Genomic DNA, 19,464 nt, shown 5'->3' on the forward strand with positions numbered 1-19,464 from the left:
GAAAAGATTTTTTTCAGATTGTATCTGAAAGGAAGCTCACAGGCTATCTAGTCCAGTTCTCTTCATTTTATTGATGATGTCACAGGCTTAGAGAGTTTGCATGACTTGTCCAAAGACCCCTTGGGTAACAAGTGGTAGAATCAGAATTCAAATCCATGTCCTCTGATGCCAAAGTCAGTGTTTTTTCCCTCAATCCTTATTCATCTTTACCTCGTTGCAGAAGTGCACCATAAATATCTCTTTTACACTAGGCTAGGCAGATGGAGTCCTGGACCTCGTCAGGAAGATCCAAGTTTAAATCCAGTCTTAGACAATATCTATTAACCCTAGGTGAGTCACTTACCCTAGGTTTGTCTCAGTTTCTTCACCTGTAAAATGGAGATAATAAAAGCCTCCACCTTGCAGGATTGTTTTGAGAATCCCATAGGGTATTTATGAAGCTCTTAGTACAGAATCTGGCACATACTAAGGGCTATATAAGGTTAGTTATATTATTATTATTATTATTATTATTATTATTATTAATTTGTCTCTCTTCCCTAGGTTCTTTTGCCTTCTCATCTGACCTTTCCTTCCAATCCATTGCTGGATTGTCATGCAAGTCATGTCCAAATGCAGCTCACAGCGCTCCTGAGTACAGCTTGAAACAGATTAAAATGAAATTGGGAAAATGTAACAAAATAAATCAAAAGACAATAAAACATAATGTTAATTATTAACAGAGCAGCTGGGAGACACAGTGGATAGAGCCATGAGCTTGAATCAGAAAGATTTATCTCTCTATATTGAAATCCAGCCTTAGACAACTTCTAGGTTTGCCTTGGTTTCCTCATCTGTAAAATGAACTGAAGAAGGAAATGGCAAATCACTCTAGAATCTTTGCCAAGAACACCTCAAGTGGGATCATAAAGAGCCAGACACAACTAAAAATGACTAAACAAGAAAAATTATAATTAACATAAGTAATGTTAATCATTTGATAATAAAAATTATGTGGTTTTCTAAGTCAATATACATCCCACAAGGATCCTTAAATGCAGTTTAGAAGTCCCATTTCTGAATCAGTTTAATACCACTGTTCATAGGGCTTTGTTCTGATATAACTTTCTTTTCTTCTTCTATATTATTTTGCTTGGGAATTTCATCCAACTCCCATGGATTAAATTATTAATTCTAGGAAGATTATTCTCACATTTTTTTAATCCAGCCCTAACCTTTCTGCTGGCCTTCAGGCTACATCTCCAATTGCCTGTTGAACATCCAGAACTAAATAGGCATCTCAAACTCAACATGTCCAAAATTAAATTCATGTTCTTTCCACACAAATCCTTCCCTCTTCCTACTTTCTCTATTAATTCAAGGTAACAATCCTTCCAAGTTTTACATATATTTTTTCACTTCCCTTATAAAAATATATTGCCATGTCCAAACAATCTTACGTTCATAACATCTCTCTCTCTCCTAGTCTCCCTTCTCTCCTTGGACACATGGTCACCTTATGGATGTAGGCTCTCGTCACTTCACACCAAGATTATTGCAAAAGCCAGTTGTCTGATCTACCTGCAATAAATCTCTCTTCTTTCCAGTTCATCCTTCACTCAGCTTTTAAGGTGATCTTCCTGAAGTATAAATCTGACAATGAAACTCCACTCACTACCCCTCCCCCACTCAATAAACTCCAGTGGTTCCCTATCACTTTGAATGTAAAATCCTTTGATATTTAAAGACCTTCATGTCCAGCTCCCTGTCTCTATCTTTCCAGTCTTCTTTTATCTTATTTTCATGTACTGTGCTATGCAGGGACTCTAGTCTCATTTCTGGTCCTCACACAAGATGTTCCATCTTCTAATTCTGGACATTTTCACTAGCTGCTCCTCATGCCTTAAATTCTCTCCCTTCCTCACTTCTTCCTTCAAGTTCTACCAGCATCCTTCAAATTTCATTTAAAATCCTGTATTTTGAACCCTTTAATTCTTCTAGGCCTTCCCTCTAAGATTATTTTCAATTTATCATGTCTATAACTTATTTCTACATTGTTATTGGTGCCACCCTTGCCAGATGCACCCCTATCTCTTTCCTGACACTGCCACCATTCTAACAAGCCTCATCACCTCATGCGTGGTTTATTGTGATAGACTTATGCCTGACTGAAATTATCTCCTATTTATTTTATGTATGCTGATACATGCTTATGTTGCTTTCTTTGATAGAATATGAGCTCCTTGAGGGCAGGAACTGGTTCATACATTGGGTTTGGAGTAGGAAGTCCTGAGTTCAAATCCATCCTTAGATTCTTACTAAATGTAAGATCCCAGACAAGTAATTTAGCCCCTGCCATGATAAAGACACTTACTTTGTGAGAATCAAATGAGACAATATTTGTAAAAGTGCTTAGCATGGCACTATATGATCTTAGATGTTATAATTATTATTGTTTGCTTTGCATCCTTGCCATCTAGTGCAGTACCTGGCCCATGTTGATGTTGTTTAGTCAGTTTTTTCCAGTCATGTCCAACTCTTTGTTGATCCCTTGTAGGTTTTTCTTGGCAGATATTCTGGAGTGGTTTGCCTTGTCCTTCTCCAGCATGTTTTGCAGATGAGAAAACTGAGGCAAATGGGGTTAAGTGACTTGCCCAGAGTTACAAAGCTAATAGGTGTCTGAGATTGCATTTGGATTCAGGAGGATGAGTCTTCTGACTCTAAAACTGATACTCTTTCCACTGTGCCACCTAGCTACTCTTGCTTGGCATAGATGCTTAGTAAATACTTGTTGATCAATTGGATTAACACGGGTCAATGTAGGAAGGACTATGATGAGAAAAAATTGCTACAAGAAGTGAAAAACAAGGTTGAAAAGATTTGACTTTGAAAGTAGGGCAAAAACATTTGTCACAGTTGATTATTTCAAGAAAGTCAAAGTAATTTATTGAGTATTGGAATGAATATATTGAAAGCTCTTAGATGACAGGGTACTGTTTTGTCATGGAGACAATCTAGGAGGTTTCTCAGGAAAATTAAATGTGCTGAGATAATTTTTAAATTGTACAGAATAAACTATATTAAATATATTATGGATTTTGTTATTCTCTATTGAGGAACCAATTTTTAATGAATGATGACAGAAGATAGGCAAATGAAATGAAGTGTAGGTAATATGATAGGAGCAAAAGAAGAAGAATAATGTCAGCTAGGGACAAACTGAAAATCTAGACATGTATGTTTCTCCATGTTCAAATGATTCTAAGGATGTTGGATAATTGCCAGCTGATTTTCTTCTTGGCCATTTCAAAGCATGGTTTCTTCTCTAGCTCACCTGCCCTGCTCTATCCTGTGTCCTTGTCTCTCAATGAAAAGTCTTAATGATTGTTGCAGAACCCCCTGAATGTGTTTTTTTTTTGTTACCACATTTTCTAGAAACACTGGATCTAGAATATGCAGGAAGTTCTGAGTATGTCAACAACAAAGACACCTCAGCCCCCTCCCAGCTGACATCATGTGCTGTTTGCATCCCAAATTAGATTCCCTGTGTGCTCTTGGGAGTCAAGACAGGTGCCAGTCAGTTTGCTCTAGGCTGAGAAACTGCTTGTTGTCTACCCACATAGATAAGCAGATCATGTTTCATAGTCTAGCAGTTCTCAAGGGAAAGGAATTTGGCTTGTGGCATTACCTTGCTCCTCTTCTTTGTGAGGAGTTTTGTTCTTTTCCAACCTTTACTGCACCTTTCCCCTTTCCATGACATGCTCCATTTATCATGTCCATATCTTGTCTCTACATCATTGTTGGTTACACCTTTGCCACATCTCTCAGATACACTCCCATCTCTTCTCTAACACTACCACCATTCTAGCAAGCCTTATCACTTCATGCTTGGATTATTGCAATAGACCTACACCATTGCCTGAAATTACCTTGCAATTATTTTATGTATGCTGATATATGTTTATGTTGTCTCCCTTGATAGAATATAAGCTCCTTGAGGGAAGGAACTGGAGATTTCTAGTGTCTCCTCCTTCCTTTGTCCTGATGTTATAAAAATACAGACTTCTGTATGGATTGTGAACTCTTTGGGTGCCACATGAATGTTCATTTCTCTAGTAATAAATTTATTTTTCACATAAGTTTTATTGTGATTGCCTGTTGACAAAAGAATAGAGTTGTTTGGGTGGCTATGAATCAGGTTAAGGAGCTCTTAGACACTACTGTCCTCATAAAGAAATTGAAACCTGCAGAGATGAAGTCATTTGCTCAGGGTCACATTACTAGGTAGCAGCAAAGCTGAGATGAAAACTCAGGTAATGTTCATCTAGGTGTTCTTTCTACTTGGGACTACAACTTGTGATCTGAAAGGACAGTGAGTGTTGCTGTTTACTATGCAATATTGTTCACCAAGCATGCAGAAGGTAAAGCAGTAAATCACAGAAAACTAGAACTAGGCACCACCACCTTCAAGCATCATAAGATAATAGAATCTTGAGATTGAAAAAGACCCTAGAGGTCATCTAGTCCAACTCCTACCTGTTATAGAAATCTCTTCTTCAGTTGTCCTGAAATAGAACATCTAGTCTTTGCATGAAAACTCTTAACAGCAAACAACTTCCTACCTGCAAGCCTATCTATATTTTGAAGATCCCTAATAAATATTAGGGTAGGGATTATTTTTTTAGGATTTTACAAGGCAAATGGGGTTAAGTGGCTTGCCCAAGGCCACACAGCTAGGTAATTATTAAGTGTCTGAGGCTGGATTTGAACTCAGGTACTCCTGACTCCAGGGATGGTGCTCTAGCCACTGTGCCACCTAGCCACCCCAAGGGAAGTTTTTAAAACTAAGTCTTTTAGGAACCATTGTGTATAGGAGCATTGTAACTTATCTTCAGCTAGTATCCTTGAACACCAGAGTCTTATCTTACTAAGTGCCATCATGGGAGTGAGAGTGGATTAGAGACTGGAAAGGTATTTAAGCACTGGTGTTTTGGTAAATAAACAGAGCACTTGGAGATATGGTATTCCTTATCTTCCTTGTTTCCCTCCCCTTCAACACTACATTTGCCTGGGGAAGATTGAGGGGGTCCAGAAGTGGGTCACAACCTAAGAGTTCAGAATAGGGACTCAACATATGGCACTCATAAAGAGACAGTAAAGGCGGAGTTATCTGAGTAAAGTCTGGTATAAGGACATAGCAGATACAATCAAGAGAACCAGGTGACATCCCAGAGTGGAGGACTCTAGAGAAAGTAATAGGTTGATTTGTTACTTAGGGGGCTGATTTTAAACAAAGAGGAACCAGCAAAAGTGAGAAAACAAGTATTTAACTGAGGATTCAGGGGGAAGTAGAGTCTCTGAGGCAGTGCCCCAGGGGATGAAGCTTCTTGCTCAGCAGGAATCCATACCAGTGCCATGAACAGGATGTAGAGGACCTGCTTTGCTGCTGCTTTTGGCCACGGCTATTGGCCTGATTGCACTATGTGTGTTAAGCACAATCCAAACCCCTAAACCTATGGGCAACTTTAGAGACTTCTCATAGTTGCTGGAGACCCTGATGCAGAGCCTGAAGTTGATGCAGACCCTGACACCTATGACCAAGAATACAGCTAGTTTCACTTTTCAGCCTACAGCCCGGGGTTTCCAGACCTTTCCTCCCATAGAAGAGGGCTGTGAATTGCAGGCTCCCTGTGTTGAGAGTGAAAGTGTCACATGCTGTTGGACAGTTTGATATGGTGATGGCTACTGTTCACAAGGTGAGGCAACTCCAGGGTGTATTGGTGTTATAACACCCCTTAAGTGATTTCTCATTCTCTGCCTTTCTTACCTTCTGCAGAGAGAGTGGGGAAGGAGAAGCAAAATCTTCCTTTTTGCATCTTTGAAACTCAAGCTTATGTTTCAAATGCAATACAAACTTTGCAAAAGAACAAGACCCCTTCTAAAACTTATTTTAGAAATCAAAGGACCCCCATGCCTTCTTCCTGGTTTGGGGAGGGGGGTTGGGCAATGACTATGTTTTTCAATAGGTTATTGATTGGGAAGCTTTGAGGTTTAATTAAGAAAAAAGGGGAAGAAGATTTTTTTCTGGTATTGGGAAATTTGGATTTTGTCTTTCAAATGGAGCCTGTGCTTTTGGCTAATATTTTGGGGTGTATGTGTGTGTGTGTGTATGTATGTATGTATTTAATCATCAATAGGACGTTTTTACATCTCTCCACTGGCCTGGAGAGGTGGGAAAATGTTTCTATATTTTGAGATTTTGGTGCCAGCCAGGGTGTCCAACAATTTCACTTTGATAAATTTGAAATACAAAAGAATTGTTTTCTGTGTTTGTGTTAGTGTCTAAACTCTGAAATAGGTAAAGTTAAATGTTACTTCTTTTAGTTCAGGTTTTGAATTTGATTTTTGAAAAGTTTTTTTGTTGGCAAAAAGAAAACTTTGTAATCTTTGTAAGTTGGGGGAAAATGTATTTCAAGGAATTTGGGAATATTGGTTTTTATTATTGTTTAATTGACATTTGTTTGTACTATTTTTGAACTTTTGTTTACAACTTATGTGGCATTCATTATGTAATAATTTTGTTTCAAAAACAAGAAGAGGGATATATTAGGAACCATTGTGTATGGGAGCATTGTAAATTATCTTCACCTGGTGTCCTTGAACACTAGAGTCTTACCTTACTAAGTGCTACCACCAGAGTGGCAGTGGATTAGACACTGGAAAGGTATTTAAGCACTGGTGTTTTGGTAAATAAATGGAGCACTTGGAGATCTGTATTCCTTGTCTCCTATCCCTCCAACACAGCACTCTCCTAGGGAAGATCGAGGGAGTCCAGAATTCAGCATAAGAGTACAGAAAAGGAACTCAACATAAATTCATTTCAAAATCATTAACCTGGGGCAGCTAGGTGGCATAGTGGATAGAGCACCGGTCTTGGAGTCAGGAGTACTTGGATTCAAACACTTAATAATTACTTAGCTGTGTGGCCTTGGGCAAGCCACTTAACCCCATTTGCCTTGCAAAAAAACCTAAAAAAAAAATCATTGACGTAAATAATGTTGTTCAGTAATTTCATTCATGTCTGACTCTTTATGACTCCATTTGGGGTTTTCCTGGCAAAGATACTAGAATTATTCACCAGTTCCTTTTCCAGCCCATTTTCCAGATAAGGAAACCAAGGCAAATAGGTTTAATGACTTGCCCAGGGTCACATAGCTAGTAAGTGTCTTAAGTCCGATTTTCATTCAGGTCTTACTCTAGGCCTAGCATTCTATCCACTGTGCCAATTAGGAATTAATGAGCCAAATCATAATTGTTAGAAGTGATAGAGTAGACAAAAGAGCCTTTCATCTTGAGTTAGAGTACCTGGGTTCAAATTCCAGTTCTGATATTTACCTCCTATGGGATTTTGGGCAAGTCAGATGACCTTATCTAAAAAATGAAAGAGTTGGATTCGATGACTTCTAAATTTCCTTGAAGTTCTAAACCTATGGTCCTATGACTCCTTGACTTGTTCCATTCCATTCTTTTTTTTTTCTTTTTGGCAAGGCAAATAGAGTTAATTGACTTGCCTAAGGTCTCACAGCTAGGTAATTATTAGTGAGGCCAGGTCCTCCTGGCCCCAGGGCCAGTGTTCTATCCACTGTTCCATTCCATTCTTTTTTTCCCCCCAGAAACCAGTGTGATTCTTTTTATTAGTAACTCATTCCTTTTTATTTTCACATATTTCATAAATACTAAAGAAAAAATACTTCTGAACAAATATCAACATCCCCCAACTATCTCTAAAGGAAACCACTGTGAAAACAGACTGAAAAGATCCCCTCAAAATGCATGATTGTTAAACATGTTGATGATTTTCTAAGTATAAAGAAAATATGATAGGATCACATTTTATGTTGTTCTAATTAACAGAAATCACTGTTCTACAATAACAGGATAAGGTTGTTAAATTTCTAATTCAGAGTGTCTTTTTACTCCTGATGATATTATTTAATCCCCAAAGAAATGAGACATCCTAGAAAAAGGAACATGGGCAAAGGATAGGAATAAAGCTCAATTCCATTAAAACTGGTGCCATTTTCATATAGAAGTTATTTCTGTTATGTGAGTCAAAGACAAATGACCAACTTAATGTGACTCAATTTATCTATTTATTAAGGAAAATGTTAAATCTGTAAGTTTCTCAGATTCAAGGAACTGGCATAAGATTACTAGAAAAACTTAGGTACTCCTATGGGGTATAATATCAAACTGAGAAAAGTTATCTTTTTCTATTCTCAAAGCCATATTTCTATGGAATAGTTCCACACTTCATTCATACTCAGCATAAATATGTAACAGTATCACTTCAATTCAGACCTAGACTCATATGATCAGGAAATACAGTTACTCCCTATATCAATTATATTTAGGTATCAGAAAAGGTCAAGAAGGTGATATACTGGAAAATTCTATAGATTTTGAGTCAGTAAATCCAGTTTCAAATTCCAACTCTTCTATTTAGTGGAAGTCATTTAAAGTCTTTAGATCTTCAGCTCCTTATTTTTAAAATGAATATTGTATATTTTATTTCCAAGGTCCTCTCTAGTTCTAGATTTACGATCTCACAGAGTGGTATAACAATGTACCAGTGTAAAGTTTATTCCACACAGGTCCATTCCATTCTTGAACAACTGTAATAACTAGCTAAATATGCCTTCTAACTTTTATCCACTGACCTTAGTTTTATGCATGGACCTAATGGACAATTTTCTAATGTATATTTAAAAGGGAGTAGTTTTGTTCCAAATAAAAATTAGGGAGCATATAGTGAATGGTGAAAATAATGTACTTTTCTCTCCCTAGTGGTTAGATAAGTTGAAAAAGGAATGCATGAGTTTTAAAATGGTTCAGATAATATTCCTTGATGATAAATATGTGATAGTAGGTTACTGGGGGCAAGTTTGGGATGTCCAAAGTGCATCCTTACCTACTGAGGACATAGCTACTCATTATTAGTGTTTTTTTTTAAAAGCATTTTTAGTGCCACTTTGAGAAATCAAACACTGGACCAAAAAGATCCTGCTTCCAACTGAGTATTACTTTTCTTACATTTGAGGTAATTGAGTGTGGGAAATTTATGAATGACTGTCTTTTGGATTAGGTCACCTAAGTGTAAAACCCAAATGACAATGAGGTGAATTATACTGTGCTTCCCCTGAATGATGTCGGTGAGTCTAGTCTCCTTTCTATAATATGACTATTATAATACACTCCACCATCTTACTCTTACTAGGCATTTATGATAGTACCCAGCAGGAATCCATTCCCACAAGAGAAGTTAATAAATACTATGTGATGGTAATGAGGGAACTTAATAATTACTCTCTGATGGTAATGAGGAAACTTAATAAATACTATCTGATGGTAATAACAGAACTTAATTACTATCTGATGGTAATGAGGATGAGATGTTGTAAGAACTGATAAGATAATATCTATGAAGGGTTTGGCTGTTCACAGAGGAAGTAAATTGTGACCCTTCCAAGGACAGAATTTTTACTGAGGAAGATGTGAGCACTGAATTTCAAGTCAGAAGACAGGTTCAAACCCTCTCTTTGTTATTATTTATATGATTTTGGGCAAGTCAGCTAACCTACCTGGGCCTCAATTTTTTTGTTTAACTGTTAAATAGGTGGGGAAGGGTTTAGACTAATTGATTTTCATCTTTTGAGCCAATCCAATACCATAAAGGTTAAATAGGTTTTAAAAAAAATGATAAAAAGGTAGACAGCTTCATAACAGCAATGTTGCTTGTCACACAACCATTCATTCTTTTGACATTTATTGTCTACATTGTGCTAAGTTTATCTAGGTGCAATGAACAACCCCAAAAAGTACAATTCCTTGCCTTCAAGGAACTTATAATTTGCATGCTCTGCACACACATGGAGAATTAAAGACAAATAATATTACAAAAATGATGCAAAATAATTTTGGAGTTGGTGTATAGGCTTCCTGTACAGGATATAGCAAATGAACCTTAAGAGGGATTTTATGTAGTAGTGAGTAGGGAGTGCATGCTAGACATGGAAGGATGGCCCATGGAAAGACATAAGGAAGGGAGCTATACTATCTTATATGGGGAAAAGTAGAAATAAGATAGTTTGATTTGAATGCAGAGCATGTAAAAAGAAGTCACAGTCTATAAACCTGAAAAGGTAATCATTCTTGAATCAGACTGTGAGAGATAAGAAAGAGTCACTGGGATTTCTTGAACCAGAAAAAGGCATGGTCAGGTCTGTGCTTTAGGATTATCACTGTGGCTAGGACATCAGGGGCACCAAGATGACAAATTAAGCAGTGATTTGCTGTAACTCTCCCATATTCACTTCCATACAACCATGAAATGGTACTCCAAAAAAAAAATCCTAGAATAGCAAAAACCAGCAAAAAGACAGGGTGAAGCAATCTTTTAGCCCAAGAAAGATTGGCAAGAACAGTCTGTCTCACTTGGGTAAAAGAGAAAGACAGTCCAGGGCAAGAAGCATCCCTGCAAGCAAGCAAATGCCACACCAGAACCCCCTACATGTCTCATTCTAACCAGGGGAAACAGACTTCAAGCAATGAGAAAAACTGTTGTTTGAGCATAGGTCTAGGCAAACAGGTGGAAGCCAGTCCTATGGGCATCTAAGCAAATAGGCCATCTCTAACTCCTCTCCCTCCCATCCTTCCATGTACTTCAGTGTAGTTTTGGAGAAATGCAGAAATACCCCACCAGCCTCAGCACAGACCAAATACCAGCACTAGGACCTGGATCAGCACCAGAAAAGCTACCAGACCTTTATTATTTCCAGCAGTGCCAGCCATCCCCATCCCCACCCTATTCTTTCAGTGCAGCAACCAGACACAAGAGTCCCACATGGACCACAAGGCAACATCAATGTAGCACCAGGTAAACAGCCAGAGTCTACAACCCCTGGCACAAGAAGCCTGAGGTAGCCACTTTTACTCTGGGAGCAGAACTCAAGTTTTGTTTTTTTGGTTTTTTTTTAGGTTTTTGCAAAACAAACATGGCTAAGTGGCTTGCCCAAGGCTACACAACTAGGCAATTATTAAGTGTCTGAGACCGGATTTGAACCCAGGTACTCCTGACTCCAGGGCCGGTACTTTATCCACTAAGCCACCTAGCTGCCCCAGAACTCAAGTTTAAAGGAAAGGAAAAAGGCAAGCAAAAAAATAAAATAAAAAAGATCTAACCATAGAAAGTTATTATGTGAACAGGGAAGATCAGGACACAAACTCAGAAAAAGACAATACTGTTAAACCATTTATGGGCAAAGCTTCAAACAGAAATGGAAAATAGTCAAGTCCAGAAAGAACTCATGGAAGAGCTCAAAAAGGATCTTAAGAATCATATAAGAAAGGTGGAAGAAAAATTGGAAAAGGAAATGAGAGCAATGCAAGAGAAGTATGAAAAAAGTCAATAGGTTGGAAAAAAGAAAATAACTGCTAAAAAGTAGAATTGGCCAAATGGAAAAGCAGTTACAGAAATCTGACCAAAACAACTCCTTAAAAGGTACAGATGGCCAAATGGAAAAGTAAGTATAAAAGCTAACTGAGGAAAAATTCTTTAAAAGTTAGAATTGGGTAAATGGAAGTTGATGACTCTATGAGACATCAAGAATCAATCAAATTCAAAAGAATAAAAAAATTGAAGACAATATAAAATAAGTTATTTGGAAAAACAACTGACTAGATTTAGGAGAGACAAGGTCAGAATCATTGGACTACTTGAAAGTCACAACAAAAAGAACCTAGACATCATCTCTCAAGAAATTATCAAGGAAAACTGTCCCAATATCTGGAACCAGAATCAATTACCTCAGGAAATAGATCCCAAAATAAAAACTCCAAGGAACATTATAGCCAAAACCCAGAACTATCAGATCAAGGCAAAAAGTCCTGCAAGTGTCCAGAAAGAAATAATTCATATAATAGGGAGCCACAATCAGGATTACACTGGATTTACCAGCTGTAATATTAATGGATTAGAGGTCATGGAATATGATATTCTGGAAGGCAAAGGAACTAGGACTATAATCAAGAAATCACCTATCTGGTGAAAGTGTTCACTCAGTGAAACAGAAGAACTTCTAACTTTCGTAAGAAGAAGACCAGAATTTAACAAAAACTTTGATCTCTAGTTTCATGAGCCAAGTGAAACCAAAAAAAGGGGGGAAAAGGACAAAAGGAAACATAAAGGAGTCTAGGAGTCTATGGAGCTGAATTGCTTTTAGGTCAGGATCTATGTGAGATGATGCTTGTAATTCTTTTTTTTTTTTTTTAGGTTTTTGCAAGGAAAATGGGGTTAAGTGGCTTGCCCAAGGCCACACAGCTAGGTAATTATTAAGTGTTTGAACCCAGGTACTCCTGACTCCAGGGCTGGTGCTTTATCCACTGTGCCACTTAGCCACCCCAATACTTGTAATTCTTAAAAATCATTTCACTAATAGTACACCTAGAAGGAATAGAAATAGAGGATATGTGTATGAGGTGAATTTGAGGGAACAGCATAAAAATAATTAAGAGGTGAGAAAGAGGAGTACACTGAGTACAGATGGAAAAGAGAGGTAGACTGAAGAGGCTAAAAACAATCTATCACAGAGGAAGGCAAGACGGGCATTACTTTATCTTTTGCTCTCATCAGGATTGGCTCAAAGAGGGAATAATATACCTTGACTATCTGTCTGTCAACTGACTATAGAAATATACTACATATAATATAAATATAGTATAAATCAGCTAACTATAGAAATCTATCTTACCTGACAGGATAGTAGGAGGGGAGGAGATTAAGTAAAGGGAGAGGAAACTGACAGAAGAGAGGGCAGACCAAGGAAGGTGGTAGACAGAAGCAAAACACTGTCAAGGAGGGACAGGGTAAATGGAGAGGAGAAAAGGAGAAAAAAATACAATGAAGGGGAATACATGGTTGATAATTATAACTGTGAATATAAATGCGATGAACTCTTCCATAAAATGGAAGCAGATAGAGTAGATTAAAAACCAGAATCCTATAATATGTTGCTTCCAAGAAATAGACTTGAAGCAGAAAGATGTACAAAGAGTAAAGGTAAGGGACTGGTGCAAATTTATTATGGCTCAGGTGAAGTTAAAAAGAAAAAGCAGGGATAGCAATTCTGATCTAGACAAAGAGAAAGCAAAAACTGACCTAATTAAAAGGTAGACTATTTCTCACTGCTCTAATTTGCTTATGGTATCACCCTTTATGTCTACCTTTCATATCTGTGGAGAAAAAAAGAATTCATGACCAAGCAAGAGATAATTATATTATCATTACATTATATATTACATATTATACATTCATTACAAATACATCTTACATTATAAAATATAAAACAGGAAATTTTTATTATATTAAATGTAAAGGCTTTTGCACAAGGAAAACTAAGACAACCAAGATTATTAGGTAAGCAGAAAGATGATAAACAATCTTTACAAAGAATCTCTGATGAATATAATTTCTCAAATATATAAAAAACTGAATCAGATTCATAAGAATACAATCTATTCTCTAATTGATAAATGGTCAAAGAATATGAACAGTTTTCAGATGAAGAAATGAAAGCTATCTACATCTATCAGAAGTGTTCTAAATCAATTTTGATTATAGAAATGCAAATTAAAACAACTTTGAGGTATCATGTTAATGATATAAGAGGAAAACGATAAATGTTGGAGAGGATGTGGGAAATTTGGGACATTACTGCACTTTTGGTGGAATTGTATATGATCCAATCATTCTGGAGACTCTTTGGTACTATGTTGAGTCCCTTTCCAGACTCATCTGTTGAGTTCCACTTCTGAACTCCCTCAATCTTCCCCAGGTGAATGTTGGAGGGGTGGGAGACAAGGAATACAAGATTTCCGAGTTCTCTGTTTATCTACCAAAACACCAATGCTTAAATACCTTTCAAGTCTCTATCCATTCCCACTCTAGTGGCACTTAGTAAAACAAGGCTCTGATGTTCAAAGACACCAGATGAAGATAATTTACAATGTTCCCTCACACAACAGTTCCTAACAGTGCTATATCCAAAGGACAACCAAACTGTGCATACTCTTAGATCTAGCATATCACTACCAGGTCCGTATCCCAAAGACATAATAAAAAAGGAAAGGGACCTACATATTCAAAAAATATATATAGCAGCCCTTTTCATGAATCAAAATATTGGAAATTAAGGGGATGTCCATCACTTGGGGAATAGCTGAAGAAGCTATGATATATGAATATAATGAAATACTACTGTGCAATAAGAAATGAAAGACAAAATTTCAGAAAAACCTAGAAAGAAGTGTATGAACTGATGAAAACTGAAATGAAAAGAACCAAGAAAGCATTGTATACAGTATTAACAACATTGTGTGATGATCAGTTCAGCTCTTCTCAGCAGCACAATGATCCAAGACAAGTACAAAGTACTAACAAAAGAAAAATCCATTCACAATCAGATAAAGAACTGAATAAGTCTGAATGCAGATTGAAGTCTTTTTTTCACTTTTTTCATTTTCATGATTTTTTCCTTTATGATCTGTTTGTTCTATCACAATTGTGTTTACTATGGAAATATATTTTACATAATAGTATAAACAGATCAAATTGTCTACTATTTAAGAAGAAAGAATGAGAGAGAGGAAGAAAAATTTGGAACTCAACATTTTATAAAAATTGTCTTGACATGTAATTGGAAAAAACCCCATAAAATACCATTTATAAGGTGGTGGTTCTTTAAGAACAAATTAGAGAAAGTAGAGACTCAAGGAAGGAAATTAACAGGTGGGAGAGGAAACCTATTATAACAGTCCAGGTCAGAAGTCGTAAGGATCTGAACCAGGTTGATAGTTGTATAAATGGAGAAAAAGATGAATTTGAGATATCTTGTGAAGGCAGAATCAACAAAACTCATCCATTATTTAGTATGAGGGGTGAGACAGAAGGGGAGGAATCAATGCTGAATCTGAGGTTGTAAAACTAGAAAGATGGTGGTATTCTCAAAAGAAAGAGGAGAGGACTGGTGGTTTGAACACCACATGACTTTAGTTCTTCATTTCATTCTGTTCCATGTCTTCAGAGAAGGAGAAACCTTGGAGTTCCACTGTTGTCTCAGGTGGATTCAATCAACAATGAGTAAAATACAAATTTCATTAGAATGTATCAGGGTAGGTGCTGTTTGAATTTTGTCTTTTTTGTTCTATAGCAAATATGCTTTGCCCATAGTAGACTTTTAGTAAATATGTGTGCAACTGAATGACATTAGGTAAGTAATAATTGCAAGGTGTAAAAAGAATCATACTGATTGTACAGATGAGGAACCTGAGGGCTAAGTGAATTTAAGTGATTTGTCCAAGATCAATCAATCAATAAACATTTATTAAGCTTCTACTACTTGTGAAGCACTGTGCTAAGTGTTGGGGACAGGAAAAAAGGTATAACATAGTTTTTTGTCCCAGGGTGGGGAGATAACATACAAACAAATAATATACAAAGTAACCTTACATACAGGATAAAAAGGAAATCATTTAAAAAGGAAAAAGCAGTGGAATTAAAGGGTTAAGGAAGGCTCCCTGCAGATGGTGGGATTTTAGTTGAGACTTAAAGGAGGATAAGGATATCAGTAGGCAGAACAAAGAAGTGAGAACATTCCAGAAATGAAGAAAAGTCAGAGAAAATGCTCAGATCCAAGAAATGGAGGATCTTGTTTCAGTAAGTATCAGAAATAGGATTTTAATTCAGGTCCTCTCTCTCTCTTTCCCCAATACCACCCTGCCTCTGTTAATGCTAAGACAGGGCTGTCCAACCTTAGGTTATCTTAGAGTCACATTAAAGTGAAATAATTATTTGAGGGCCATACCCAGAATAAAAAATACAGAACACTAATACATTAGTTAATTTGTAGTCTTACCTTAGGTTTAGTAAGTGTTATGAAAAGTCATGCTACTTTTAACTTTTTACAAAGTGTGGGAATACACATCAGTAATATGACAGGCAAAGGCATAAAGTAGGAAAGGAAACACAAAACAACAAGGTAACAGGATAAACAGTATAAAGATAGGTGCATTCAGATTATTCTGCATCGTATAGACAAAACACATACCACAGATCGATTGAAAGTTCCATGTGATATGTTCCATTTGTAATACTGTTTAAAAATACCACAGAAAATTAACATCAAGAAATTATTTATTAGTGGTGGAATTAAAAAAGCTAATATGCATTCTATGCAAATTATTATTTTATTTTTTCACTCTAGAAAATTAAAACCCACAGGCAGGCCACATAAAAATCACACTGTGGGCTGCATATGCCTTGGGCTGTATTTTGGACAGCCCTATGCTAAGGGAAGCCCACTCCTCTATTGTTGCTACTTTGCCCAATCCAGTGTGATGAGGAAACTGTCTACCATGAGGTCAGGACTGATGGAGTTCAGGTTGGGGTGTGGCTGAGTCTTTGGACAAAACTGATCAGAATGACTGTTTTCCTTTATTCTGACCTTTGGGGATTTTTTTCAATTATTTTTACCTTGGCCAGAGGCACCACAAAACTGACATACTTCCCTCATCTCAGAAGAATCTTAGTTGACTCTTTCCAAGATTTGCTTTGTGGAGATCTACCCAAAGAATGTAGGTTGATAGGAATAGGGATTGGACCTTTAGTTTTTCTGAAAGGACGAAATACTTTAATAAGGAAACTTTCATTAGTGATACAGATCAGCACCTTCTTGCAACATTTAGTCTTATAGCTGCCTAGGGCAGAGAGAACTTAAGTGACTGCTTTGCTCATACAACCAGTATACAATCAAAGGTAGAATTTGAACTCCTGCATCCTCACTCCAAGACCAGCTCTCTTCCCAAAACACCATGGGGGTTATTAAAAACAAGGATATTGATCATGTGGACTATGGAAAAATCATGACAGCTGTTTTCTTTCTTTTAAAAATTATTAATATCTTTTGTTTTTTATATCACCTTTATTAGGCTGACACATTTCTACAGCTCATAAATCCAATTCATGTACAGGTCAAGGCATCACCCATGATGTACTCTTCAAAAATGAAGGACAAACAATAACCATTTCCCACCCTTCTACCTAGAGTATTATTCTTGATAATAAACATTAAAGCAACAATGGAAATCGATTCTGCAAAACTAACCAACATATCAACTAAGAGTATTTGTAACATCTGATACCCATAGGCCCTGTCAATGAGAAGATTTCTTTTCTTTTCTTCAGTGCCAGTTGGTAATTATAATAACAAACATTCATTTTTTCTTCTCTACTTACATTGTTGTAGTCATGTCTGTTATTTTCCTAATTCTTATTACTTAATTTTTACATTTTACATTACATTTACATTTTATATTAGTTCATATGTTATATCAAACTTCTATATATTCTTTATATCCATTTTTTTTAGGTTTTTGCAAGGCAATGGGGTTGAGTGACTTGCCCAAGGTCACACAGCTAGGTAATTATTAAGTGTCTGAGGTCAGATTTGAACTTTACTCTATCCACTGCTTCACCTAGCTGCCCCATACCCATTGTTTCTTACAAAGTAGTAATATTCCATTATATTAATGAATCACATTTTGTCTATTTACCAATCAATAGTCACTTCATTTTGAGGAAAAAAGTTCTAAATATTGATGTGATACATACATACACACACATATAGTTTTGTTTATCTGAATGGTTATATGTATGTAGGGAAGATTCCCTTCTATCTTTTCTATTTTTCTATTTTCCTTTACCCCCTCTACCCTCCTCTTTGTTCACCTGACTTTCTGAACTTCAGCCCCATATCCCTGGACAGGTAAGCCTCTTTTTTTTTTTTAGGTTTTTTGCAAGGCAAATGGGGTTAAGTGGCTTGCCCAAGGCCACACAGCTAGGTAATTATTAAGTGTCTGAGACCGGATTTGAACCCAGGTCCTCCTGACTCCAAGACCGGTGCTCTATCCACTACGCCACCTAGCAGCCCCGCAGGTAAGACTCTTGAGGAAATGATCTATCTTCCCTTTTTTTTTTGCTTCTATTTATATCCCTTTCACTTAGTATATTAGGAGTGAATGTGGGCATCTAGGTGGCACAGTGAATTGAATACCAGCCATAGAGTCAGGAGGACCTGAGTTCAAATGTGACCTCAGACACTTAATAATTACCTGGCTATGACCTTGGGTAAATCATTTTACCCCACTGCCTTGCAAAAACAAACAAACAAAAAAGAGTGAATGCTCAATTTTATTAGTCACTCTTGGGACACAATTCTAGCACTGGGATCTCTGGGCAAAAGTAGGGAAATATTTTATGGCTGACAGTTTCAATAATTGATTATTGAATATCCTGATATATATGACCTCCTCTAAAGTCCTGCCCTTAAGTTTCATCATGGCAGAGTAACAATAAACTCTTAAAAACTTTGCCAGTGGAATGAATAAATACTGGCATGTGCAATTTTTTTAGGATTTGAAAGGAACTTTACACATATTATCTTATTTTATCCTCATAATAACTATGTGCTATAGTCGCTATTTTTAACCCTATTTTACAATGGGGAAATGGAGGCTTAGGGGGATGAAATGAAATGTCCAGAGTCACACCCTTACTACTTGCATGACCTTAAGCATGTAACTTAACATTTCTGGGCCTCAGTTTTCCCATATATAAAAGCAAAGAATTAGACTAGATGGCCTCAGTCATTTCTGAGCCTTTAAGGTATGCCCAGCCTATGGTAAGGACTTGATTAATTCTTCTCATTGTAAGATGCCAGGCATCATGCAAAGCAAGATCTCAGAAGTGCTTCCTATCCAATATTAACAACCACAAACATAATAACAAACCAAAAACTCTCATAGAGTCAAAGGAGTAACCCAGGGATATGATATTTAGTATTTCTGACTTTGTCTTCACTGTCACTTTTTCAGATCTGGGTCCATTTTTCCCAAATGTGAAATAGAGGCAATAAAGTCTATGCTATCATCTCTTTTTTCTCTTTTACTTTTCTTTTGTTTTTTTAGTTAGAATGAAGTTTTATTCTATGGGATTTACCATTAACCTGTAAGTGGAGACCATTATGGTACTGACCACCTCTTGTTTTATTTTTTAGGTTCAGAATAAAATAAATAAAAATTCAAAAACAGACTTATAAATCTGAGAATTATATAAACTGAATGAAAAAATGCATTTCTATCTACATAAAGTACATTTATAAGTTCTTTTAATTTTTACTTTTAACAAGGCAACATGGTATATTATATTTGACAAAAGGCTGGTCTTGGAGTCAGAAACACTTGAGCTCAAGGTTTTCACATTACTATGCATGCGGTCATGGGAAATCATTTATACTCTTGGTGGCCCCAGGCAACTTTCTAGGACTATAAATGACAGTGTTTTCCCAATCTGCATGAATGAAAGCATTTCCA

The 19,464-nt window shown here is 36.7% G+C and overlaps 1 long non-coding RNA gene across 1 annotated transcript in view; it reads left to right on the forward strand.

The window, feature by feature from the left end:
- The window catches only part of LOC141495319 (uncharacterized), a 29,918-nt gene extending 12,582 nt beyond the window's left edge, over positions 1 to 17,336 (forward strand). The window contains exon 3 of the long non-coding RNA XR_012470730.1: positions 544 to 17,336. This is a non-coding gene — a long non-coding RNA (uncharacterized LOC141495319). The remainder of the gene's footprint in view (positions 1 to 543) is intronic.
- The last annotated feature ends 2,128 nt before the right edge of the window (positions 17,337 to 19,464 follow it).

The sequence above is a fragment of the Macrotis lagotis genome, chromosome 8 (genome assembly GCF_037893015.1).
Source record: "Macrotis lagotis isolate mMagLag1 chromosome 8, bilby.v1.9.chrom.fasta, whole genome shotgun sequence".
In the NCBI taxonomy this organism is placed as follows: domain Eukaryota; kingdom Metazoa; phylum Chordata; class Mammalia; order Peramelemorphia; family Peramelidae; genus Macrotis; species Macrotis lagotis.